Here is a 27,250-nt window from a genome sequence, read left to right on the forward strand (position 1 = left end):
CTTGCACTAAGAGAACTCTGCTGATGCCTTAGTCCTTGAAGCAGGTTTCTCTTCAGCTGACATCTGCTGCTGCTTGATGAATCACATCAGCTCCGTTGGCAGAGAAACCATTGCAAAAATATTTCAAGTATGGAGGATTAAATGGCTAATGTGGTAGCCCGAGAGCCCCTGAAGATGTTAGCTACCTCTCATCTAGTAGCCTGATTTAGTTTCAGGAGCCATTCAAATATTTGCACTGCTTAAGGCTTTAGAAAAAAAGAAAAGCCTGTGCTATGGAAAATGTGACAGTGTTTCATAGGGATCCGGCTGCACAAGCAATCCTCAGGACTGAGCTCGCTGAGGGTACGGCAGTAGGGCCTGGCTGTGCTAGCGTGTGCAGATGCTGCAACCTGTGCGGCCACAGCGAAGCTGCTGGTGCTGTGGGGTTGGCTCATCATTTGTAGGATACTGTCACCTCAGTGTAGCAGTGCCAAATGAGAAAGGGGTCTTGCAATCTCCAGCAACAGGAGCATGAGGACAGAAAAGTGATAGAGCAGTGAGGCAGAAAAGAAAAAACCCACAAGGCTCACAGGAAAAGCAAGTGAGGTATTTTCTGTCTGGATATACACTGTGGCAGTCAGCAACAGCTCTTTTGAGAATGAATAAATCCAAGTACTGACTGTGATAGAGGTTTTTAAGATCCCTTTTCCCTGCAATAAAACTGTTCATTCTTTAAATGAAAACCTCTGTTATAAAGCCATTAAAGATTTTTGTTTGCCCTGCCTTTGGGCTAACTGCTGATATACTGTACCTGGGATGCAGCAAAGGACTTGCTTTTGTGAAAAAGTGCCAAATGGGAGATGAATTTTAACAGACACTAGGTCTGCTCAAACCCCAGAGCACTCAAAAATCCAGCAAGTACCCTGCTTGCCTGTCCTCCCTGTTTTTGATACTCATCCACAGCTCTACGTTCCCTGTTGGTTTCATTTTACAAAATAGAAAAACTTCAGCATAGTAAAACAACCAGTGATGTGCTAGGACTGTTTAAAATGGATGGTTGTTTTTTGGATGCTCTGAAAAGATCGTAAACTAAACTTGACTCTTTCTCCATATATTAAACTCAGCTGCTGCTTCCCTTTCTGATCTAATCTGCCATAGGCGGTTATCATATCCTGAATGCTTCTCCACCTGGGTCTCTTTGTGGTTTCTGTAAAAAGTCAGGTATTCTTACTGGAGAAATACAATATGCACATAAATCTGGCATGCTGTTCATTACAGAAGGCTAAATCCTATATCATCCATCCCATGACAAAGTCTGAGTGGTTGCAGCAATCTACCATCACAGATTGCATTTGCAGAATATGAGCACCACAAACTTTGCACTTTATGGTATAAACACTACAGCTGAAATGTGAAAATGTTTCTGCAGACACTGCAGTGTCACTGCAGTGGAAGAACAATGCTGTGTTATTGATTCAACCGAAATGCTTCTTGCAGAGCAAGCATCAAAGCAAGGCTGTTTTATCAGTTTACATACTTTAAGCTGAGAGTTCATTCCTTGCGTAACCCTGCTCTGGTGGCTGAGCAGAACCGTTGCCAGAAGTGTCTGTTTCCTGCTCTGCAAATGTAATTTCTGCTCCCTTTCCTCTGTTTTGGGGCTGACTTCTGTGAGTTCTCTATATGTGCTGTTGCTGAACCCAATAGAGGGCTTTTTTTACAAAGAAAGCATGGATTTGGATTTTTAAAGGATTCCCAAGTTTAGACAAAAATGGCTTATTTGGTCCTTTGAGATGAGTCTCATCTTACTGTGAAAGTGTGCTGCAACAAGGGACAATTTTCTCTGTGGTACAGAGGAACACACTGGGGCCAAAACCTACTGTCTTGCTTGACTGCAGGTCTGCTGCATTGCACTTCAGCTATCTGTTCATCAGTCCCTCTAGCTGTTAAAAAACCTTGGTAAAAGTGATTAGCTGTGAGCATTTTGAGGGCAGCTGGTGTCTAACAGACAGGTCTGACTTTAGGTGGTGGGCTTTAATGCAGGAATCCTGCAGCATGATATGCTTAGAGAAGTATCTTCTGTTTCTGTGCTCTCCTCTTGATATTAAGATGGACATCTTATAAAGATAACTTATACCTTGAACCAATAGTGACGACCAGAAAAAGAAGTTTATTAACTGTACCTGTGCATTGACTCTATCTCAGGGAATCTTCCGTATGTGAGCTTCATGGGAGATGTGTACCAAGAAAAAGATGAAGCTGTGTTAGGATGTAGGTGAGGTGGGCTCATTGCTTTCGAGGGTGAAATGTCTGTCTTCGGTGGGAAGTCTGTTGCAGTTCCTAGTAGAGTAGGTGTTTTGATTATGAAGGCTTTTGTCCTGTGTAAGTATTCACAGGTCACTGCATAGCTGGGTATTTCTGTTGTCTTGCTTATGGTAAAACCTGAGCAGTGTAGACTGAGTCATGCTTACAGAGATGTGCTTGAGCACTGAGCAAAGCCCACGTAGTCTCCTACTCCTATGCCCTGACCCCAAGACCAGGCTGAGGTTCCATTTGGATGATTTGGTTTACGCATGATTAATGTAGTGGCTCCCGGAAAATAATGATAGCCAAGCTAAGGAATGGTGTGGTACCTGCTATTAGCTTTATTTTCTATGTTGTGTTGAAGTCCCTGGAGTTCGGTGGGACTGATCTAACACCAGGCTCTGCTGATGATGCACTCAGCAGGTGAGAAGGCTGCTCCCTGTACCTCTTCTTGCTCTGGGGGCTGTTTTCTCCTATGCTGTTGTTGTTCTTACCCCTAGTGCCTCCTGATTGGTTTGTCCAAAATAAAGCTGCTAACACCTATTTTAGCTCTGCAGGACAAGCCTGTGTGGCAATTTTGAGGAGAGAGAACTAGCGCAGCAATTCTTTTTTGGGAAGTTTTGTTCCTAAACACAGAAGTTGTAAAATTGCAGATAATGAGCTAGTTCATACATAGCTGATGCCAGAAATCACTGCTTTCTCTCAAGGCACCATCTTCTTGAAAAAGAGCTGAGGATTGAGAAAAGCAGGGAGTTGTCAGTTCTGACTATTTCAGGTACAGTGGATGCGTTTTTTGCCTTTAAGTCTGTTATCTTCAACTATTTCCCTCAGAGTAGGTAGTCTAAGTTGGGGTCTGTTCACTTTTTCAGTAATTAACAACACCTCTCCAATGCCATTTCTCTGTTGTGGATTCTACCGACCAGATGCCAAAGGTTATTTTCTGAGCTGTTGTAAATCGTTGACATTTCAGCTCCTGTATTGTCACTGAGTTGTTCTGAGAAATATTTTCTAAATGTGTTTCCTAACATCACAGAAATGCTATATTTACTTCTCAAGATACAATGAGGTGCGTTAGTCCACAGAAGAATGCACCCCAAGACTGAAACATGATTCTTGGCACTAAACAGCCATGCTGCTTTTATGGGCTAATTTAAATCAAAATAAGTTACAGGCGAGTAACAATCAGTGTCTCCTTTCAGCAGAGACTTGTTTCACATTTTTTTGCGTTCACCATAGAGACATGAGGATTCATTTTCTTGAAGCGCTTCCTTTTTTGTGTACTTCACATACTTGTGGAAAAACAAATGGTCTAGGGGGTGGATTTTGGTATTAATTCTATTTTCCCATCTTTGCTCCCACCCGATATCTCTGGAACATCAGGAGATATATCGTGACTTCAGGGAGGAAGCTGAAAGATGGCTGTTTCTAGTTACAGTTGCGTCTGGTAATCTAAACAATACTACGGGACGTGCTGGAGCACGGATTACTTGCAACAAGGGCACATTGACCCAAACTTCTTGTTTTCATTACCACTTCTTTTATTTTTGTGGGCATTTTTTAGGAGTGGCCTTGACTGTAACATTGCTGTCAGTTTCACTCCCTCTTCATTTGGTTTGTGGTTTCCCTCCTGAGACTTGCAGTGAGGGTCGTAATTAAATCAGCTGGAAGACTGGCAAAGGGGAGATGATGTGAGGTGGTACCCCTGTAAGTCAAGGTCTCCTTTCCAGAGTCTTGTGTCCTCTCTCCTTGAGGTATCAGCTAAGGTTGCACGGAAGCAGGAAGCACATTGTACAAGGTATAACCCTGACTCTAAATGCTTCTGATTTCCTATTCACCTATATGTACTGGGGAACTTCAGGGCAAAGTCCTTCAGGACATCTATTCTGGTAGTCTCCTTGCCTTCTTAGTAGGGCCCTGCCATCTCATTGTGACTTTCCCATAAAACTTGTCCCCTCTGTCTTTCTAATGTTGCTTTTAGATGCATTACAAGCTGCTCTTCAGGCAGGGTAGATATCCAGAATAACACTTTTTCAGCCAAAGCAAAAAAAAAAAAAAAAAATCGTAGAATTGTTAAGGTTGGAAAAGACCTCTAAGATCATCAAGTCCAACCTTCAACACAACACCACCATGGCTGCTGCTAAACCATGTCCTTAAGTGCCATATCCACATGTTTTTTGAACACCTACATGGATGGTGACTCCACCACTTCCTGGGCAGCCTGTTCCAATGCCTGACCACTCTTTCAGTAAAGAATTTTTTCCTAATATCCAATCTAAACCTCCCCTGACACAACTTGAGGCCATTTTCTCTTGTCCTATCACTAGTTACTTGGGAGAAGAGACCAGCACCTGCCTCATTATAACCTCCTTTTAGGTAGTTGTAGAGAGCAAGAAGGTCTCCCCTCAGCCTCCTCCAGACTAAACAGCCCCAGTTCCTTCAGCTGCTCCTCGTAAGACTTGTTCTCTAGACCCTTCACCAGTTTTGTTGCTCTTCTTTGGACATGCTCCAGCCCCTCAATGTTGTTCTTGTAGTGAAGGACCCAAAACTGAACACAGTACTCCAGATGCAGCCTCATCAGTGATGAGTACAGGGAGATGATTGTTTCCCTACTCCTGCTGGCCATACTATTCCTGATACAAGCCAGGATGCCATTGGCCTTCTTGGCCACCTGGGCCCACTGATGTTTCATGTCCAGCTGGCTGTCAACCAGCACCTCCAGGTCCTTTTCTGCTGGGCTGCTTTCCAGCCACAATAGATATATAAATATAGTCTTCCCAGTCAGACTGAGGTTCTTGCTGTCTAAGATTTGCTGATGCAACAGTTATATCTACCACACTGCCTTAGGATTGACAAATGGCAGTGAAATTGGAATGGCTGCCTTGACTTATGCTATGTTAATTTGGTAAATACAATATATGTAACTACCCGGGGTTGGGCTTAACAGGATATGATCTGGGAATTCAATGTTTATATACCATAATGTGTTGGTATCTTTGCTCCCATTCTTCTGTATTTAAGCATGAACTTTAGAATAGTTCACTTCTTAAATTAAAAACATCTGTGCATTTTTTGTGTTACTGAGACTGAAGAATTAGAGGAGTTCTTCAATTTTAAATCTAAAATAAGTTGTAGAACTCATCTTGGCTGCACTGAGGAGTCTGAAGCTGGGGTCTGGTATAGTCCTCTCCAGTGTTTTGTCATAGAAGTAGAGGCAGAACAGCCAGCCACTGGGGAAGAGGAAAATCTGCTGTCACTCTAGCAAGCTCTGAGACACGTTGGGTCCTCCTACAAGCTCTTACTGGGTCCCTGAGGTTGGTTTACACTTTTAGATGGATATCCAGCTATGTTGCAAGAATGGAATGGCTCTTTACCCTTAACAGTCCACACAGATAAGGATTGCTTGCTGCCAGAGAACCTGTTTTTCAGAGTAATGCAGTAAAGCCAACAGGATTGGTGACAAGGGCTTGCCTTTACTAGACAGGATTCATCCCAGGAGAGTGTGGTGCACAGTAGTCAACAGCTCGGACATGGCTGCAGCAGAATAACCACGAATCTGGGGTACTTGCTGGTCTGTGAGTACTAAGCAGATTTTTTTTTTGTAACCTCTAGCAATGGCTTTTAGGTGAAGTCATTAATCTGATGCAAGTAATTAACAGTAAAATTTTAGTAGCGTGTGTGCATGATGTAGTCTTGCTGAGAAAGTGAGATGATCCTCATTAGTGCACAGGGAGTTGAAGTCCTAAATGTGCCTTGCATGTTTTTTTTCTTGAAAGAATTAAGTTGCAGGACTGGATTATCCTATAGAGAATATGTGTCTGCTCAGAAAACAAATCAGGATGTAATGTTACATATACTGTAGATCATCTTATGTACATTGTTTTTTGCCACTGCGGTGATAAGCCTGTTCAGTTATGGATAGCTTTATGCATAAATCTCAGTACATATGCCAATAGAGTTATACACTTCTGTTGCAATTGCTGGGTTGTGCTGATCTAAATTTAAGGAGGATTTGTCCAACTAAAAAGAAAATGTGTATGTATTTAATCAAATTCCACCTTATATTGTTCTCCTGTTCAACTCCGTTGGTTTCAGCAAAGATATGATGGTTACTAACATCAGGCTTTGGCTTTGCTGTGTGGGTTTGCAGGAAAAGCAAAGCAAGGCTTGCCACTACTCAGTGCAGAATTTCTGTCACTGGGGAAAGTTGTTACATTCACACAGGGAAAGACATTCAGTTAGATGATGTTTTTTTGTTCGCAGCAATTTTCAAAGCAGTGCAGTTGACAGAATTAGTCCCCCGTTAGTGGAATATGCATGTGAAGCTGCTGAAAGCAGCTGAAGAACCAGGAGAGCTGGGAAATCTGCAGCCCATTGGCTGCACTAACAACACTGAGAAACAGCGGCACTGCCAGTCTCTCAATTCTGCTGGCTATGTTTAATTATTTAGAGCAGAGTGAGCATTTGAGTCCATTTTTTCTTCCTCTGAGAGTAGATGCATTAACACTTTCCTGGTGATTTGTACAGATAAGGTAGCTATTCTAAGCGTGTTTCATGATGCAAGATATGCTTTTGGAGACTTTCAGATACTTAAGTGAAGAACACAAAATGATCTTGCTACTTCATCAATCAGTGTAAAATGCTGCCTGTGATTACTGTTAATGTAGATGTTAATCTCTTGAACTGCTTGAAAAAATGTTTCAAGTGCAACATATTGGTGCATTAAAAATAAAGTACTGATCAGTGCAATGTGTTGCCAGAGTCAGTTTACATGTTTGATGTCTCCAGTACAGATCAGGCTGGGGATAGTGCTGAACGCAGGGACTTCTTATTTGTCTCCAGCAAGGAAGCAAGCATGTAGCAAATAGTATCTTTTTCTGGTTATAACAACTCCTATTATATATTTATAGCCTTTGTGCAGTGGAAACTAAAACTATTTGTCATAGGCTGAGACACCCATGATGAGTAATGAAATGCATAGATCTCAAAGTAACATGGTGTTCTATAATATTTTATGAAATGTTCCCAGTAAATCATTTACAGATGCATATGTTCCATTAGAGGGCAGGACCCTCAGGGTTTTTAATCCCAGATTGGGCACTTATTTTCTTTCTGCTTAGAAGAAATCCTTTGACATTTCCATTGAGTCTCTAAGGGTCACTTTCTTCCCTGATACTGGTGTTGTAAAGACCACTTAGTGACAGTCTGTAAAGTTAATTAAGGAACAAAGGTTCCACAAAAGGCAAGTGTCAGGTACAACTGTTTATAAGTTGTGTATTTGAAATGCATGCATGGGACAGGACTCTTCAGACAATAAACTGTATTGAAGTGTGATCAATCACACAGCTTTGCACATCCCCCATTGAAGGTCAGTCCGCTTTGCTCCAGGAAAACACTAACCTGACCATATTGTAAATGCAATCTACTTAAAGTGAAATGTAGGACAAGATATATGGTCATAGTTAGAAATGACAGCATAAAAGTGAAAACTTTGTACTGAATTGCTCTGATCTCATATTTGAGAAGAATCCACTATGGATGCTCTGGTGTGCTCTTCTGCTCTTCAAAGCAGCAGCCCTGTGTTGATGTGCTGTAGTTGGAGAATGTGACCAATAGTTCTTGTCTGGAGACTGGGATGGAGAAACCCTTAGGGCAGTTGCATCTCCCCATTAAACACAAAGCATCCACACTCCTAACCTACTCCCCTGAAATCATACGTGTCCTAGGCTGGTTCTCTGACAGATGAACAAGCTCTTCATGCAGTGACTGTGTATGTTTCAGCATCTTCACTGAGCAATGTGCTGATAGTTCGGAAAAATTAGCGCAGGATGACAATAAGATGGTGGGTCTATTTGTTCTGAGCACCATGGCAACAGTTTCTCTCATTTGAAGGCCTAGTTCAGAGCCTGATGGCACCAACAGTCCTAAGAGAGAAATTCTTTGCTGTGAGGGTGGTGAGGCACTGGCATGAGTTGCCCAGAAAAGTTCTGGATGCCCCATGCCTGGAAACGTTCAAGGCCAGGCTGGATGGGGCTTTGAGCAACCTGGTCTGGTGGGAGGTGTCCCTGCACTTGACAGGGGGGTTGGAACGAGATGATCTTTAAGGTGCCTTCCAACCCAAACCATTCTATGAACAGTGCGATACCATGAATGTATCTCCAACTTTGCTTATTGGTTTATAATATTGTGTTGAGTCTTAGATGAATGAGAAGCTGCAGCATCCCTTGGATTTGTTGATCTAATCAAGCATATGATTTGTTTTACAAGGGAAAACCAGGTGAGGCTTTGTGTAATGGATAATTGAATGTTTGAGGGAGCATTACTGGCTGGAGTGTCCCCCTGAGGTGTCAATGAGAGAAAACACAACATATTTCATACAGAAACTATGTGAGAAATAACCATGGAAACAGTGTCATTGGAGCCTCCCAGGAGGTGAAAACCAGCTCTTTCCCCACCGTTTTCCATTATCACAGGTCCTGTGTGGTGGGAGGAAAGCGAGGGACCAGGCAGCAGGACAACTGTGGGGTGTGAAGGAGCTTAGCTCTGTGAAGCAAGCAAAGTTCTCTGTGACATTGATGTTCCTTCTGCATCCAGGTTATGGTCTGGGCCATGCCCAGAGGATCACACCCGTTATTCTGACAGCAGAGAGGGGACATGTGATTGCATGGCTCAGGGATGCTCAGTACTAGCCAACCTTGCAAGGATGGCTTATCCAAAACCTATGGGGAGCAACTGCTAGAGGGGAGAAGAAACTCATTTGAATGTTCTGGGCGTTATTAGAGGATCAAGAGGGACTCCACTACTTATTTGCACAGTCCTGCAGAGAAAGTGTATTCTCAGGAAGCCTGAGGATCTCCTAACCCATCTGCTAGCAAAAAAGTTCTTGCCGCCCTCATTGGAGCAATGGAGTGAGAGCTGAAATCAATTATGAAAGTGCCAAGAGTGATGAAAATAAGTTCCACTGGGGATTCACCTTCAAACTTTTTTCCATCTGAGGAAGGAGGAGAATGGATCACAGAAGAACAAGGTATTGATTTTATAGCAAAGAAACAGTTAAAAATGAAATAGTCAAGGCACAGCTCTCCTCAGACATAGGGCAGCAGACCTGTTCAGCGGGAGATTGGAAGGACATTTACAGGGCTGAAGACATGCCAGTCGTGAAGCCAGGAGAGCTGAAGAATAGGAGGATACTTAAGAGGGTGGACACCAAAGTTGCATGGAAAAGTCTTCAGAAAGGTATATAATTCAGAAGAAGAAAGCCTAGAGTAGATTAATTATAGAACCATGCAGGTCTCAGTCAAGACACCAAGAGCAGACAGACGTTGGTGAGGTGGCTCAGCATGCCACCACTGTGATATGAAAATCTAGCCAAGAGGAAGAGTTCTGCTGCTCATCCAAGTACTTGTCTAAGCAGCAAATTTTGTGAAATTTCTCGGTTCAGAAGAAGCCAAAATTTCAAGAAGAGATTGGTCTTGAGTTGTTTTGGATTAGATTTTAATTCTGATTGATCTGTTCCTTGAAAAAACAATTCTGTTTAAATCTTTTGAGTGGTATTACAAAATAAACATTTCAATTTGATTTGAAGGAGTTAAACAATGTGATCTCATTATATAGGAGTGAAGACACTATATTAAAGCGCTGACAGACATTGAGGTCCACTTTCCTCCATAATTAAAGCACTACTTGAATCAAAATTGAAAAGTTGTTGCCAGATCTCTTCTTTCAACCTTCTTTCATTACATTTGAAGTTCAGGTTTTGTATAAACCTTGGCAGAAACTTGAGAACCACAGTTAAATCCAGACTGTTTTTGACAAATAGAAACAAGCATGGCTGGGCACTTGTGGCCAAGTGCATGTTGGAGTTTTATGACTCTTTGCGATGGAGACCTCAGTCATCACTTGTGGTGTTCTTTGAAAATCAGCTTCTTTCCCACTTTCTTCAGAATTAGAACATTTGTAATATAAAATGTAAATATTTGTATTTCTGTTGCAATATTGCACTCAAAGCTTTCAGCAAAAATATTTTATTTCTCATTCATCTGGCTCTCACTTGAAAGTGCGAACTTTTTTGCTATATTTGATCCAAAACAGCAGTTTTGAAGTAAAGTCTCAATTATTTTGTTGTAGATGCTCCTTCTAACAACTTGGCCAAGCCAATATGTTTTGTTCATGACCACATTTCACAAGATCTAGATAGATTTCTCTGTGGAGATATTTATGGAGATACTTATCTATTTATCTCCTCTATCGTGATTAGAATCTATCACAGTCTCTGCTGTATGACCTTGTAGCAAGGTCTTATCAGCCAAAGCTATGTTTTATGCCTATTATCTTGTATGAAATTCCTGACTGACGTTTACTGACCCTTGCCTCCTGTTCCAGCTCTGTCAGGAGCAGGACGTCAATTTATTTGTAGTGCTATAATGTGTGGTGTAGGAAGAGGTGGGGCGGGGGAACTGTTTCAAAGCAGTTATTATGCTATGTATTGAATTAGCTACTACATGCTAAACTTTTGCAAGGAGTGAAAGGTATTTGCAATGCTTTTTTCTGCAAGTGTGGATTAGGTACCTAATATGCCCTCTGTTTCTTGGGGAATACAGATGACATGACGTCCCTGGAAGGCAAAGTAATAATCGCTGAAGTTGGATAGAAAACTTGCTCTCCACTGAACAGAAGGGCATCTGAATGGCTTTGTTAATGCTAAGTACACTGAGGACACAAAACACAGGCAGAATACTGTGGAAGAGTAGGAAAAGCAGCTGACAACAAGACTAGTCTTTTCCACTGATCTGAAAAAAAATCAGGACAGGGTATTTGTGAACCATCCAAGAGTACATGACTCTAAAATCTTCACAGCTGGGATGGACAGGGGGTCCTTGCTGTAGTACTGCGCGAAGTCAATGTGGGATATCTACAGTATGTGCAACCTGCTATTAAGACTGAAGAGAGTCGCTGCTCTTCTGAGATGAAATTTTCCCTTGTCTGTCTCAACAGGCTGAAGCACGATTAGGGCTGGGTTGAACAGTCTATCCTGAGGTGAACTGTGCTCTTTGGAAACTCCCTGTAACTGTACCCAACCTGTGCTGGTTATTGTTCTGTAGCAGTCATGTGTGCTGATGTTTTTGTTTAATTGGGTGAGTGCTGTAAGATTGGTAAACGTTGGCAATTGTACGCTTAACTGTGGTTTTCCTGCTTGTATTTAGTGGTTTCAAGAATATGATTTGCTTGCTGTCAGATTATGCATCTATCCACCGCCTTGGTAGAACTATTTCTACTAGAAATTGTTGTGTTATGGATTTATTTTTAATGCGTGTCCATTCTTAGTACCTTTAAAAGAAAGGGACATAGTCTCCTCTTCCTTTTCATTCATTAAAACCTTGCTTCTGATTGTGAAAGCTTGGTTAGATCATGAGCAGGCTGGGGTTACTCCAATGTGATGTCACCCTAACAGCTGAGTATTGATACGAATGTGTTTCCTGCAGAACCACCTACAAGAATCCTGACAAACAAGACTGTATCTAGAAGCTCTGATTCCTGACTATAAAGGGAACAAAATCAAATGTGGGTTGATAGAAATACAAAAGAAATGTGGACTTACACATAGCACTAAGGAGGAACAAATATCCTGACTTGTGCCACAGAGCAGTGTGAGGCAAGGGAAGGCGGGTTGCCAGCCTGATGGGGCTGACAGCATGCGATTGGGCTGTGTGCCTTGGAAAGGGGGCAGAGCTGACATCTGGAGCCCACAAATGGGATCCAAACTGGAGGGGGGGGAAGTCTAAATGAGTTTTGATACCTTAATATTTGAGGCTATGGACTGGCGCTGGTAGGGAGTGCCTGCACACAACTCTGCAAGAAACTGCTGTGTTGAGCAATGAAATGAAACCTTAGTGTTTCTTCCTAACATGTTTCAGTTAGACTTTATCTCATATTGTTATTTTGGAAATACTTTAATGCTAATCCATGCCTGATGTTGTTTTAAACTTAAAGAAAAACCCATTCTCCCAAAATACTTGATGGTAGTGCATTACCTAAGCTTACTCATGTGTTAAGCATTTTAAATTTGCTTCACCACTGCTTCACTGCAGTTTTATTTTTAGCTGGTTCCTAGTGAGAGTGAATAAACAGAAGGCCATACCTAAGCTTTCTACATAGATTATCTTAGGTATAATTTTTTTCTCTGCTGCTTGTAATAACTTCTAAGTAATGCTGTAGGTACTGCAGAAAATAAATAGCGCATGTTTTATTTTAGAGGAATGACATAAGTATGACAATATAAATAAAAAACAGTGGGGGGAAAAAAGGTTGCTGGTTCAGATGCTGAAGGCAGCATAGCTGTGACTGCCTGAAGCATAGCAGGGAGGCAAAGCTCAACAGCTTACCTAGACCAGCATTTGTGGGACACAACTTCACGCCTTTTCTTTGGACCCAGGCAGAAGCTAAGCTGAGCCTAACTCCCTGCTCTAGAGGAATGCCTGAACTGCTGCAGGGGCACACCACAGGCTGTTCTAGTAATCCTGTGTTCTTACAGAAGCAAACATTTTGGAGACATGCCAAATTTCAGCCATGCAAATCTCCCCTGAGGAAAGGGAACACCCACAGTAACCATGTATTTAAATTCCCAGTCTGAAACCTCTGATACTAAAATTCTTTCTTTATTGTTTTTTTAACTTAAGCAGTCATGTTCCAAATGGAAGCTGTTAAATCTTTGGGCAACTGGAGCATCTAAGAGTGAAGCTTCCTCCTTTCCTGCCCCAGATGCAGACATAAAGCAAACTCTTATTTGCATAGTATTTTCCAGGCTCCTGCGTGTAAATGAAGTAACACAGTGTTCAGTAACCCTGTCTATGGAGTTGCTGGAGGAAGTATTGAGAAACTGGAGTGCCTTGCTTTCTTTAAAATGGTTATTGTTCTCTGTACAGAACTCCTGACATGCATGGAGCAGTCCCAGCTCGAAATATAGTACTGGGATTCTCCAGGTTTTTTCTTTTTGTGTGCATTGCTTTTGTGTCACTCGTATATCATATTTTTGCTTGGCATCATGTGGTTTTTATACTGCTGCTAACACTTTGTGGGTGTCTGTTCTCAGTGCTGCTTTTGGCCACTGCTTTTTTGTTAACTTACATCTGCGTGGCAAACTTCAATTTATTTTTTTTTTTTTTAGTTCAGACTAATTCTACTCGTCACCTTATGGGAGTTCATTAAAAAGTCTGGCTTGTAAGTCAAACAAAAATTTGTTCCCTGAGTCTGTGGTTATGCTCTCTTTATTCAACAACTTTTGCAGCTTTCTTGATGATGCGGGTCTGAATTTGTTTTACAGATGACTCAGGGCTTTGCTGTGAAACTTGTAAATTATCTAATTAGATTTGTACAAACTGTTCTTCTGGAATAAACTGGAGTCACTTAGTCTTTGAGGGGTTGTGCTGGTAGAGGGATTTACACTTTTCTTTTTAGAGCTTCAGGTTACCAAAGCAACTGATCGCGTCCTGAACTTCAGATCTGGAAATAGGTCTTTTGGGTGTTTGACTATGTGTTACAGTACCACATCGATAAGCTGCTAGCATCTTCTGTAAGCAATGGCAAGAAAGAGGTGTTTTCATAGCAGGGTTCATTGTCTTTAATAAACTATGTATGTAAGACTTCTCTCTCTTTGCAGTGCCTGACTGAAGCAGGAGCACAGACTGCCATTTTACACTAAAAGCCTTGCATTTAGCGGGCTGAAGCTCGGGAGGGGACTCATCTTTGGCTCTGCTGCTCCTGTGTGGAAGAAGGGTTTCAGTTGCAAAGGAAGAATGCTGCTCAGCAGGATTAAGAAGGGTAGCAGTAGGGCCTAAAGTGTCTTCTGGACTGATTATTGAAAGCCACAGGGATAAAATTCTGGTGATTTTAATATGATAATGTTCTCCTTTTTAACACCAGCTAACTCCAGCTGAGCCTACCGAGGTCACCTTGCAGCTAGAAGATCTGTCTATGGAAAGGGAATGGTGCCCTGAAGTGGAGGGAAAGGATTGTTACGTTGAATAAATGTGCAATAAGTAGGACTGTGTGAGCCCTGTAAGTGACTCCAGACTTCTGTGTGTGCAGCTAATGGAGTTGAGCTAAGCTCTGCTCAGGGCAGGCGTGCCTTTGAGAGGTAAACCAGCGTGTTACAATGATGAAGATCAAACACCAGTGGCCCTCACTTTCTTCTGCCACAGCATGATGTAGTCTACATGTAGTCTGCTGTTTCTGGGATTTAAAATCGGCTTCTTCCACCTCCCCTTGCTCCCCTCTGCTGTCAGCGGTGGCATTTTCCAGATCCCTTCCCAGGACTTAACTCACATTCTGAGCCTGAGCAGTCCTCCCTCTTGGGCTTGCGTTAAAGCATCTGCCTCGGGTAGGAGATGATATACAGTAGTCTCCTTTATTTACAGGAATGTCTCTTTAATGAGAAATGCCCTCCAGAATTTCCCCCCGAATAACAGTCCGGCTGCTAAGTACTCGCAAGTCCTGTTCCCTGGGACACCCACGGAAAGGGCAGATGGATTTCTCACTGCCCTGAGTAAAAAATGTTCCTGGTGAATGTAAATTTTCTTCTGAAGCTCATAGCTATATTGGGATCTACAGTCTTTTTGTGTGGTTTGGAGTGGTGCTCTGCTCTTTGCCTCTGAAAGAGGGTTTGATTTATAGCTATTCTCTGTGAAAAATTGTAATATATGATTTATAATAGTATTCAGCAAACCATGATTTCCTAAGTGCTCATTTAAAAAAAAAGTGCAGGGGGAGGCTTAAGCTATCTGATGGATTTGAGGCCATCTCCACGATGCCCAAGACCTTAAGATGTGGGTACTTGTGGGAAGATCTGGGAAAGAGATGGGTTTGTCTGCAAGATTTGACAGAGGCTCCCCATAAGCAATACAAGACCCCTGGGAAAAACTGCAACCCATTATGCCCCGTCCCAAAGGGGCTCAGTAGGCTGTGGGGTTTCCCCCCAGCTTGCCCTCCACTCCCCACCAAGCGCCTGTGAAATTCAGACCCGGATCACAGCATCTGTGCCCTGAGCAGTGATTCTGGTCCAGCCTTTGTCTGTGGAAGCTGAGGCTCTTGCTTAGGTCAGACAAAAACAGTGGAAGAGCTGTCCCGTAACACTTGAGCACTCCGAATCCACTGTGTAATGTGACTGCAGGATGCATCTCCTCTTGTTTTGGGATAAAACTACATGTTTTCTTATTTCCACGAGAGCTCTGGGGATAACTTTTCTTCCAACTGCCAGATCAAATGGTTGGGGGCTTCTGGACCCTGCTTGGAGTTGGGAAAAGCGGTTGCATGTTGATATCTTGTTGTTGTTCTTCAGTAGTTTCCTTCACCTTGCACTTCTGATGAGATCTCTTTCTCTTTCCACTGAATCTGCTTCCCTTCCTTGGTGTGTGAGTTGGTGTCAGAATGCAAATGTAGAGGAGCTCCTTGCTCGGCCTCCCTCCTGCCTGCTCAGTTGGTGCTAGTGCCTTGTTTGATAGAAACAGACCCCTTGGTGAATAAATACCTGTCTCTAAAGGGAAAAAGCCTTGTATTCTCCTTGCTGCCAAATGGGTGTGCTTGGAACAGCAGCAGGCAGTTGCTGCCTGATTCTCTGCCAGCAGCTCCTTAGCCCGGCATTTCCTCCAAGGGAGCTTTTGGCTTCAGTGATGTATTACTTGTAAAGATAAGGAACTGTGGCCTTTTCTCTACTGACTAGGCATAGCAAGTTTCTCTTGTTAAGAATATTTCACTAAAACTTTATCCCTATGTGCCGCAAACTGCTCTTGTCATAACAATGTCCAGATGTGTCTTTAAAATTGTCTTTATCCATTGGTTTTGATAACCTTCCTTGGCAACTTACGCCCTGTGCTGAACACTGTATGCATTATCATGAGGAGTTCTGCTCAAGTGCTTGGGTCTCTCCTGGTGTTTCATTATTTTAGTAAGAGGTTCAATAAACTAGGAAACACCAGCTTATTTCATGTTGGCCAGGGCTTTAGATTTATAGATCTCTGTTTGGGGACCAAACAAGTTAAAATAAAACCCAGTCATTTTGCCTTATCTCACTGGTGAGACACTGTCTGCAGGAGCTGAATTCATCCTTGTGTTTCTGCTGGCTTAGCTGTTCGTTATTCTCCCTGCCTTTTCTATTCAGTGTGTCCCAGCCTCTTGCACAGCAAAGCTCTTCTTTCCCATGCTTTGATTGAAACTTCCTCCCGTTTCAGCTGTGCTTTACCAAGAGTACTTTGTCCTTAGCAGTAAAGGAAAGACGCAGCTCCTCGACGCTGGCTTGTGAAGCCCATGCTGAGAATTCTTGTTTTCGTATAATAACGGCCTTCCTAAGGAAGGCAGTCGGAACGGCGCACACGTCATCCGCGCTGTGTAAGGCAATGGCATCACTCGGGCTGGTATGATGTCCTTTGTTAATGCACCCTCTGGACCTATTTGCATTCATACGTACAGTGGGAAATTGTAAGGGCTTCATGAGAGCTAGAACCAATGAAGCTTCTCAGGAAGGGATTCCTGGGGGCCTATGTTGTTTCAATTTAAGAGGTTTGCATCTTGTTTTTTTCGTTGCTTGCAAATACTTTGCATCAGGCTTGCATTTTTTTATTCTATTTAGAAGGTATATTTTGAATTCTCAGTAGAATTCTTCTTTATGCTACTCTAGTGTCACAGACACAGATAAAGCAAAATGTTTACTCTTCAGTTCTTAAATTATCAGCAAACTTTGTCTGGTATTTTATTTTCATTTTCTCCTAGTGATGTAAAAATACCTATAAAAAAGGGCTTTTCCTTATTTTTCTTTTATCAGAATCTTTTACCAATGGTTGCTACTGCTTCTGAACACTTTCTGTATCCTGTGACTCTTTAATATTAATGTCTTGGTTTGAGTGACCTGGGTGCTGGCATCCCTTTGGTAGCAACAGAGCTGGATTTGTAACCAGAATCTGCCTCAGTAATGACACATATTAGCTTCAGAGGTGTCCTTAAGCTGGGCAAGTTTAGCATCTTCCTGCCACCTTGCATCTGTGGCTTGCAGCAGCACTGAGGGGAGCTGCATTCAGCAAACGGCATGCCTGCTTCACCCTTGCATATTTGGAGAATTGTGGCTTCTGAATGTTTGTTGTGTCCTGCTCCGCTTCTCTGATTAAGCCTTCCTTTCGTAAATCTATTTCTGATGCAAGTGCTACCCTTTTGCATGTGTTCTTGAATATTTTTCCAGCATTAGTTTTCAGTTTTATCCAATATCAGGCCTATTACTGAAAATTCCGTGCACAGAGATATAAAATAAGTGAACATGAATATTTCAATAGTGACTTAAAGCATAAATCCCTGAATTCAGATCTACTTTATTTTTGCTGACAAGAAAATATGATATTAAAGGGAAAGAGTAGGTAGGAGTAAAATTAAGGAATTACAGTTCTTGATTGCTTGATGCATGGATGATAAGAGTTTCAGATCTTCACAGATCTCATTATTCTCCACTCCATCATTTGCCATTTCAAATGAATTGGCATCCTTTCAGCGACTCAGTCTTGCTCTCTTCTTGCAAGAAATGCATCTGAGTCAATCTGAGTTAAAGTATGGTACCAACTGTGCAAACAGCAACGTTTCAGTCATGTCAGCAGGAAAAAATGGGAAGTGCTGCCTGTGTCATACCAAGATTTGGCTGACAACCTTTTTGGTGCTGCCTGTCGCTGCCTTTTGCTGTCCTAGGAACCAGACTGACCCTTCATGTGAGTCCTTTAAGCACTGTTAATGCCAGTCCTGTTCTGTAATGCAGAAGAATGCTTCCTACAGACAGGACTGTAATGCTAGCCATGCTGCTGTGTGGAGCTTTGCCTGTGGCACTGCTGTCCCTCCTCGTCCCTGGGGCTCGCAGCATGCTATTGAGGCCAGAGGATGTGGGATGATGCAGAACAGGGAGCCTGTGCTGCTCCTGCTGCTCTCAGCAAGGACTCCTCTGAGTGGTGGTAAGGCGAAAAGGGTGTGCATCCTGTAGTCTTGTAGGCTTTTAGAAAGACATTTATGTTTGATACATCCAATCCTCAAAAAAATAATCTAAAAATAGCTCCAAAAGTGATCAAAGTACTGATTTCTTTTCTATTGAAATCTTGTTGCCACCAGAAGAGAACTGTTGTGTTACCTAATGCAAAAAGCACAAGTTTGAGAATGAATTACTCTAAATTGTGGTCCTGCTTTTATTATGTGAAGTCGTTTTGCTGGTTGTTGCAGTTTTATTTCTTTTAATTCCAGCTGCAGTGGCCTGTGGATAAAAACAGAGCTCTTGTTTTCTGATGATTACAGTAGAAGTATGGCATAATACTCTAATATTTACGCTGGAGTAAATGCTGCTGTTGCTGCGAGGCAGACATAGTCTGGTGTGGACCTCCAGGCATCTGGCATGGGAGAGCCCCGATAGCCCCACACAGCAGGGAGGAGGAAAACAGGGAAGAGAACTCCTTGGGCTGCCCAGGCTAATAGACTCTATCTTCTGCACGCCCTGCAAAATGGTATATTCTGTGCAACCTTTTTGCTAAATGAAGAAAGAATCTGGCCCTTTAATCCTCTTTCTCTAATTACCTTACATCTGTACCTTGCTTGATTTGGGCATTAATGCAGCAAAGTTTTTTAAGCATGTTAAAGTGTTTTCTTAATCAGGTCCTTGGGTTCTAATTCAACTACTCCCAGAGGCTTTTTTTCCCCTGGTTTGGACAGTGTTTCCACATTTCCAGACAGAGGATAATACAGCACGGGTTTTTTGCCTCCTTGGCATGCCTCTCAAACTTTTTATCAGTAGTTAAAAGCATTTTGGCTCTTTTTCTCTAAGCATGCTGGCAATAAAGCTGGGCTGATACATAGTTAGTCAGGACAGGCCTTTCAACAGGGCTCAGGAGCTGCTGCTCACCCTGCTGAGTGCTCCAGGGTGAGCATCTGACATGCAACTGAGCCCTGCTGCCCACCCTAACTGTTAGGGTGCTTCCCAGGGCTCTCCGCGTCCTCCTGCCTGCTGTGAACTCAACTGACAGCACCTTGTACATGGCCATGGAGCCATCTACCTTTCCTCCTTTTCCAAGGCAAAGGACTTGGATTCTTCCCGAATGTTTGCTTCAGTTTTCATGTCACTTCAAATCTTCTTCAGAAAGTTGATTTGCTGTTTTGCCACCCAAAAGTTGGTTCCCAGCATCCTCTGGTACCTGTACCAGCCAACAGCAACCCCTCTCCTCTTTTGCAGTACCTCCCTTTTTGCTTGGTGCCTGGCTGGTTTCTGGTGGATTTTACGTGGTGCCATTATTTCGCACTGCAGGCAAGCAAGTGCCAAGCGTATTTAGCCTGTTTCTGCCCGTGGGTATGACCCTCCCATGCCTCTGCCCTGCCTCACCATCTTTCTGCCCATCCTTTTTCCTTACCTCCTTCTCTAGCTAATTTGCTCCTAAGTCTTGCACCCATTCATGCTCAAGAAATGAATCTCAGACAGGGTGCACAGGACTCCAGGCACCTGCAAGCAGTTGCTGTATTGCCTCTAGGCGATGTTTTTCCTCCATCTCCATGTCTGTCTTCTCTACTGAGACTGCAGGGCAGAGATCTTCTCGATTTTCAGAGAGGATCATGATTTCAGCTGAGCCCTACAGGCTTCTGCGTAATACAGAGCAATACTTGCTTTAATTAACTCTTTGTAATCTCTTGATGGGTTGCATTCTGCTCTGAAGATTTTGTGTTGCTAGGCAGGTTGCTATTGCTAAACAACCTGACGGTACTGAAGAGCAATCCCGAACCTTTTAAGTGGGGTAGTTCAGGCAACGTTGAAGAGCGTATACTGATGTGCAGCATAACCCTTCTATGGTAAAGCCAGATAATTTATACCCCCATAGAACACTCTCTATGAGGGTCTGTGCGCTTTAAAGGGAGCTTTATGAATCCACTCAGGTTTTACAGAATTGTATGGGTGTTGTCCATGTTTACAATTTTATTGGCCATCTTCATTGTGACAGAAAATTGAGTTTCCCTTTTATTAGTCTATAATGGTGGCTGGTATATGTCACACCACTCACAGTAAAAAACTAAAACAAAGCCTACTTTAAAGTTGGAGACTCTGCTGTATTTCATCTTTCCACTGCCCCAAGGAAATATCTTAGAATTGCTTTATTCCTTTAGAAAGACAAATGTTCTGGCTGGATTTGGCACTGAAGTGGGCTGTTGTATCCGTATTTCTCATTAAAGAAGCTAAGCTGTAAGGAAGAGCTGCCTCTATGCTTATCACAAACCTGTGGCAGAACGCCATAGGATATAAAGCGCAGATGAATGCAGAGAAAGTCGCGCTCTAATAAAAAGTGTGGAAACAATTTCGCTGCCTCTTTATCCATACAATGACCTGTGGTCATAGAAGGCAACAAAGGGTATCCCAAGGTAACTTGATACAGGCCAAAAGAGCAGCCAGAGTGACAGCAGCATGCAAAGGTAGTCATGCCCAACACCTGAGATGTGACACATCCACAGGTTTGCAAACTGCAGCTCCAGAAAGCAACTTCAGTTTCTCCCTTGTGTTCAGATTCCCTCTTTCACCTTGGGCCTTGCTCCAGTTTGTGCTGAAATTGAGAGCAAAGCCTTAGCTAAAGGGCATAGAGTGGGTTTTACCCCCCTGAGGTCTTTTACATCCCCAACCATCAACCCTTGGGTTGAAAGAAAGGGGTAGTGTCTTCCATTCTGTCCCCTCTTCCTAGAGAGCAGCAAGCACTTTGGCATCCAGAGAGACTTGTTTTTTCTATATCTTGATGGTATTTAACACCTCAGCTCTGCATCTCAGCTGGGACTTTGAGGTGTTACTGTGATATTATCATAATCATTGCAGGCAAATGGACAAAGGATTCAGGGCTCAGTAGATGTTTTCTCTTGGGTTTGGCCACTGGCATCTGCCTGCATGTGATTTGTTGCTGTAATCTTGTCCAAGCACGTTGCAAGTGCCTACTGTTTGCTTTTGGGATTCATCAAACACATTGTTAAATTACTTCTGCAAGTTAATTGAAGAAGCTACATGAGTTCAGGTGTTAGGATGAGCTGACTACTAATCCCCTCTGTGTTTTGAAAGCCCATCTCGAAATCAGTAAGTATGTAGCTATTCTCTTCTTTTAAATAAATATTGCCGTAAAGGGCCTGGTGCTTGCTGGTGTAGACAGTGCTCCTTGGGCTGTTCTGTGACAGTATTTTTCGGAGGAGGACACAAAACACCAAGCCATAAACCCAAAGAACAACACTTTATAGAGCGAGTCAGATGAAAATCAAGTAGGCTGTAGAGGAAATGATGCCTGGTTTAGTGTGCTTTAATTAATCTATTTTAGGCTTGCATCCTTAACTAATCTCTTTCATGGTTCACAGTACTGCATGCAAGTGCATATTTGCAACGTGATAGTTTGTCCTAACTGCCAGCATATCCTTGTAAAATAAGTAGTCGTTTCTGTCTGCAGTTGTTTTCTGTGAATTTCTAGTCTTTCAATGACTTGACATGAAATGCCATGTAGCTGCGGTTGGAGACAGGAGGCTCTGCATGGTCAGCAATAACTCTGTTAAGAGCAATAACTGGAGCTTCTGGTCACTCACAGGTTGTGATCCAGTAGCATCCTTGAGCAAAACACTTGCTTTTCAGAAACTCTCATCCCTTAAGAGCATCCCTATCTGATGACCAGTATTTGCAAGATAGTAGGCATAAGCTTTGTACGTGTAACGAGGCAGATTGTGTGATGGTTTTCACCATGGGTGGGAACATAATAATGCAAGTTTTCAAGTTACAGGAATGAGTGAGACAGAGTAAACAGTGAAATGTCAGAATTGACTGTCCTCCTGGATGTTGCTATGCTAAAATCCATCTTCAGGCAGTCAAGTATTTGCACAGCCCTAGAAGGATCCAGGTTGGACAGAGCTTCAAAGCTGGTCGGTTTGCTGTGAAAACACGACCCTTTAGAGGTCTTGCTTCAGGTCCAAATCTATTGGGTGCCTTTTCTTCCACTCCCAGCTGTGGTTTCTGGTGCAAGGTACAGGACAGGACTTGGTTTTTAGGCACTGAAATAATGCAGCTTCCAAAAGTAGAGGCATCAAAGAATCAGCTATCTCTTTAAGCCTGCTTGTGGGGGGCTGCCTCCATCCTAGCAGATGGGTGCGGCTGTGGCTGGCAGATCATTGCATTAAAACACTCTGGCACCCAATATTATTATCAACAGGGAAGGGATGAGATTGATGCACAAATTGGTCTGGGTAGTCTGAACGCAGAAGCTGTGTTTAACTGAGCAGTAGGAAAAAGGAGGCTTCCATATTTCTGACACAACCCTCAAAGAGGCTTTGCAGATCCTGAGGAATCATTGATATCTAGCTGGAGGGAAACTGAGAAAAATGACTTGCTGCTGTGCAGAGGGAGGCTCTTTCACTGCCAGTGGTGTGCAGCATGCTGCCTCCAAAGAGAATGAAAAGAAGGAAACAAAGCTTGCGGGTGAGATGCATGACAAATTAAACCTCTGGATAACCTCATGTCAGTAAATCACTTGCCCCAAACACTAGCACTTCGTTCCTCAATGTGCCATGAAATCTTCTAAAAGCAGGACTTTACATCCTGCTTATTTGAAGCTGAAGCCTTACTTAACTGTATAAAATAGCAGATTTGGGGAAAACTCTGCAGGGCCATTATGTATCACAGGCTGTACCTTCATGTGGTGTTCCAGTCAAAACACCCCATGGTTGGGGTGAAACAGGGGAAATGCTTTTGGTATAGTATTTGGGGGCACATCACAAGTAGGCTATATGTTTTATGCTTAACTTGAATTTCAACTAGAAAACCAAACTAAGCTCTATCCTCTAGGGACCAGCCTCAGTTCTACACATTTGTGGCAAGCTGGGACCCTCCTGTGCAATGTAAGGTCTCTCTTCAGACCCTTGTATATGATAGAATGACTTAATTGTGAAAACCTCTCATTACTTACTAAATAGCTGAGATAACTATTGCTTTACAATGATTACAGGTAATGCAATGTTCCTAATTAAATTATATATATGCTGGAATTCAGCTAGAAAGAGCACTTTGGGGAACCTTTCCTTTGCCTCCCTGCGCTTTTTCCCTGCTGCTCAACACAGCAGAGAGCCAAAGCCAGGTGCAGCCCACGTGGTCGGATAGATTTGTTCCTTTGCACTTCCTTTGGTAGGCAGGGCAGAAATGCTTGCATTTTCAGGTACATGAAGGAATTCAGTGCCTTTGTTAATGCTGTTTTGTTAGTGGACTTGATTCCAAGAGGCTATCTTGTTTTAAATTGGTTAAAATTACTTTTTGGGGTATTTTTTCTTTTGGACTAAAATGCCTCATAAAAGTCTGGCTTTGAGATGGATTTTGGTCTCTTATGTGTGTCTCTGATATTACTTTATTTACTATTTCTATTGCAATAATATTGAGGACCAGGATGTTGTTATACCTAGAACAAATGCAATTAAAAAATGAAGGAAAGAAAAAAAATATCAAACTCTCAATAAACTAATTCTGTATTTTCTCTTAGTAAGGCAGCAAAATACAGGTAGACTTTAAGAAGGGCTTGAAGGTGAGCATTGTGTTTATAAACAGAGTGATTATAAAATCCCGCACGTGTTGCCTACCCATAATGCTGCCTGGGTGATTTAGTAAATGGTCAGCCGTGGGGCAACATCACTGTGGGAAGAGAACTGGGGCTGTAGAGAGGTGAAGTGGTAGGGCAGGCTGCTCAGGCCCTGAAGAGTCCTGTGTTGAGGTAAGGGGGTGAAGAGATGCGGCCATGGGTATGGGTAAAGCCCCAGGAAGAGACTAACAGCAGTGCTGCCGGGAGCCTGCCATTCATCTGCCTGTCTGTGTCACAAACTGACAGTCTAGCAACCATCTTAAACTTGAAAGAGAAGGGAAGTTTCTAAAATGAACCGATTCACACAGAAGTAAAAATTCTGCTTTTTTTCAGGAAAGTCCTCTTGCCTGCATCATTGCAGAATAAGCTGCTAGTTTGTGGTAGTTTTACGAAGCCCAGCTCCTTGTGGGTGAGCTCTGAAATGGGCTTGAAAATGCAAACAAATTCTTCTACCTTCTGCATTTTTTTCTGATAGTGGCTTCTCAAATGTCCCAGGTTTGAGGCAGTAAAATGTGGCTTCCAGCTGGAGCTGAATTGCGGTGTATTACTGTTGTAGAGTCCTGAGTTTTGCTTCATGAAGACACAGTTCTAGGTAATTGCATGTCTTTCCCAAATGGTGTTAAATTTCAAATCCAAGTGCAAATTCTAGTAATGCCTGCTGTTCTTCAGGCTCTGATAGAACCACCAGCTCCAGCCAGTTGTAACCACATGTAAAATGGTGCGTGAAGCTATGAGGCTTTTTTTATAAAGCATTGTACCAACCAAAGGCAGACATGTAGATGTTTGTGACACAGGGATGTTGATAAAGGCTGCCTTGAAGGTAAAGGGATGAGCCAGGCGGGCACAGTGTTGAGCCGATGCCCCTGCACAACCAGCTGCTCTGAAGTGTAACCCGTTGCAGGCAAAGGGAGTCAGGCAGAGATGCCCCTACTGTAAGTTCAAGTAAAACTGTTTTGGAATTTGCTTTATCTCAGAACTGCAGTTTGACAGTAGACTGGATAAAGTGAACTTACATTTTACCAATAGGCATACCTGAAACTGCAGGGATGAGGCAGATGGAGGGGAAAAAGAGAAAAAAATAGGGTGCTCTGTCTTAACAGAGTTTGTAGATCAGCAGTAAGTGAGAGCGCAGCCTGTTTTGGAGGGTTGCTTTCATGCATCGGAGGCAGGCTCCCATCCTTGGACTTCCCTGCCAGGCTGTAAGCTGAGAGCTCGCAATGGCTTTGGTCACGGGTACCGGAGCCGCCCTCCCGCAGGAGCAGCAGCAGAAGGACTGTGCCTGGAGAGCTGTGAGACTCCTGACCTCCAGCTCAGCTCTGCGGTTTGATCTCCCCTCTGCTGTGGGAGAAGCTTTGTCTGGTTTATTTTGCCCAGTCAGCACAGAAATCTGCACATCTATTTTTCCAGCCTGAGACCATTCTTGTCTTTAAGTCTCACTTGAACAAATGAGATATTGTTCACTAGTTCTGAGCGCTGTTTGTTGGTTAAAAAAAAAAAAATCTCCCTTGTAGCAAAGAAAGTTAATTGAAGTAACAACTGGTTTAACACTACCTTGTCTAAAAAAAAAATTCTAATGTTTAACATTTCAACAAAGTTCAGGACAAGCTTCAGCAGTACTGCATCTGTGTTTCCTCTGCTGTCTTTTTTTAAGCTTGGCATACAAAGTACCATTTAAATAGCATGGTGAAAAGGGCAAGCATTCGATTTAATGCCTTTGAAATTATTCTGGAATTAAATCCTGGGCAATATATCTCAGTCGAGCAGTGTTGCATGTAGCCACATGCAGCTAATGAGCCATTGAAGGCAATGCTTTAAATTTCCATGCATACAGTACACAGATCCTTTATTTTTGCTGTCGTAACACAAATCATCAACCTTGATTCTAAATCAAACACAGGTAAAAGGCAGAAAGAAGGAGAAAAATCAAACAAAAAAACCACAAATCAAAAAAGGAGGGTATAATTTCGTGGTTAATTGGAAAGAAATCTGAAACAACACTTGGGATTTCTTTCAACACCATTAATCACCTCTGCTGGAACATCCTTCAGAACCCAAGCTTTTCTTGTCCTAGTTGCTGTTTTCCCTCTTTAACATGGCATAAATGTACATACTCTTTGTTGTTCATGAAAGCCATTTCTCTCACACTGTGGTGGAAGGACTTAGAGCATGGCCCATTACAAGTCCCTTTGGTCTTGGTGGGGCTGCAGGTTTTCTGCCTTCATCTGGTGCCCTGTACTTACCAATGAGGGTGGTTCTGCCCAGCAGGCTGCAGGGGAGAGACGCTGATTCAACTTCTGCACTGTCCAGCACAGCAAGGCTGAGACCTCGAGGACATAATGCAATAAAAATAAGGCTGAATGGGAGGGTGCAAGGTGGTATTTGTGTACAGAGTCATGACATGGGTTCTTCCAGGATATCTTTCCTCTACCTTGTTTTTTCCCCAGGCAAAATGCAACAGCTTTGAATCCATGCTGGTTGCCTTCAGGCTGCTTAATGGCCAGTGTAAAATGAGTGATGGCCGTTGGCCAACTCCATAACCATGAGCACTCACCTTGCTAATATCCTTGAGGTACCTGGAAGCAGGAGGCTCTGCTGAAGGCCACCTGGGGCTCCTGCCGTCTTCAAGCAGAGGAGCAGTGCTGGGAATGAGTGGATAGCCACACCAGTGGCCTTGGCCACCTTGATTTTTCACAGGTACTGTGGGGGACGTCAAAGTAGGTTATCCACAACCTATTTTCCATTTGGTTGAGCTGCTTGCCAGCAAGACAGATGAACGGGTGCTGGGTGTGTATTTATTAGTAGTAGGTTTTAAAGGTGAGGAGTTGTCAATGCATATAAGAAGGCTTGTAGCTGTGAAGTGAGGGGCTGTACACATTCCACGTGTGCAGTTACCTGTGCCTTTTCTTGACTGGTTTGTGTTTTGGCTATCATGTCATAGTCATTAATTGCACGATGATGATGGAAGCTAGAAAAGGAGCAACTGCAAGAAACACCTATTTGTGTTAGGTGAAAGATGTTTGTAGGATAAGTAGTAGTGCTTTCCTTAAACAATTGAAATGCCCAAGGTAGTTAAAGAGGTGGGAGCAGGCTGTTATTGCCTCTACAGCTGCATCAGTGTGGCACAGAGGAATTAACCTGTCCAGAGATGTCAGGGAGAGGATCACTTCAACCCAGCCTTACCGACGGAGGTGTGTTACAATGCTGTGACTTAGTGTCCATATGCTGCTCCTGTGTAGCAGGAAGCCACATGTGTATGTAGATCACATATGTGTGTGGAAACGCTGCAGTATTCTGAAGGGGTGAGTGAAGAAGACTGAGTTGGAATTTGTAACTATGATAATCCTTTA

The 27,250-nt window shown here is 42.9% G+C and overlaps 1 long non-coding RNA gene across 1 annotated transcript in view; it reads left to right on the forward strand.

The window, feature by feature from the left end:
• The first annotated feature begins 5,642 nt into the window (after positions 1–5,642).
• LOC142362756 (uncharacterized) overlaps positions 5,643–27,250 on the forward strand; it is a 40,851-nt gene continuing 19,243 nt past the window's right edge. Inside the window, exon 1 of the long non-coding RNA XR_012765268.1 lies at positions 5,643–5,852. This is a non-coding gene — a long non-coding RNA (uncharacterized LOC142362756). The remainder of the gene's footprint in view (positions 5,853–27,250) is intronic.

The sequence above is a fragment of the Opisthocomus hoazin genome, chromosome 11, assembly GCF_030867145.1.
Source record: "Opisthocomus hoazin isolate bOpiHoa1 chromosome 11, bOpiHoa1.hap1, whole genome shotgun sequence".
Lineage (NCBI taxonomy): Eukaryota > Metazoa > Chordata > Aves > Opisthocomiformes > Opisthocomidae > Opisthocomus > Opisthocomus hoazin.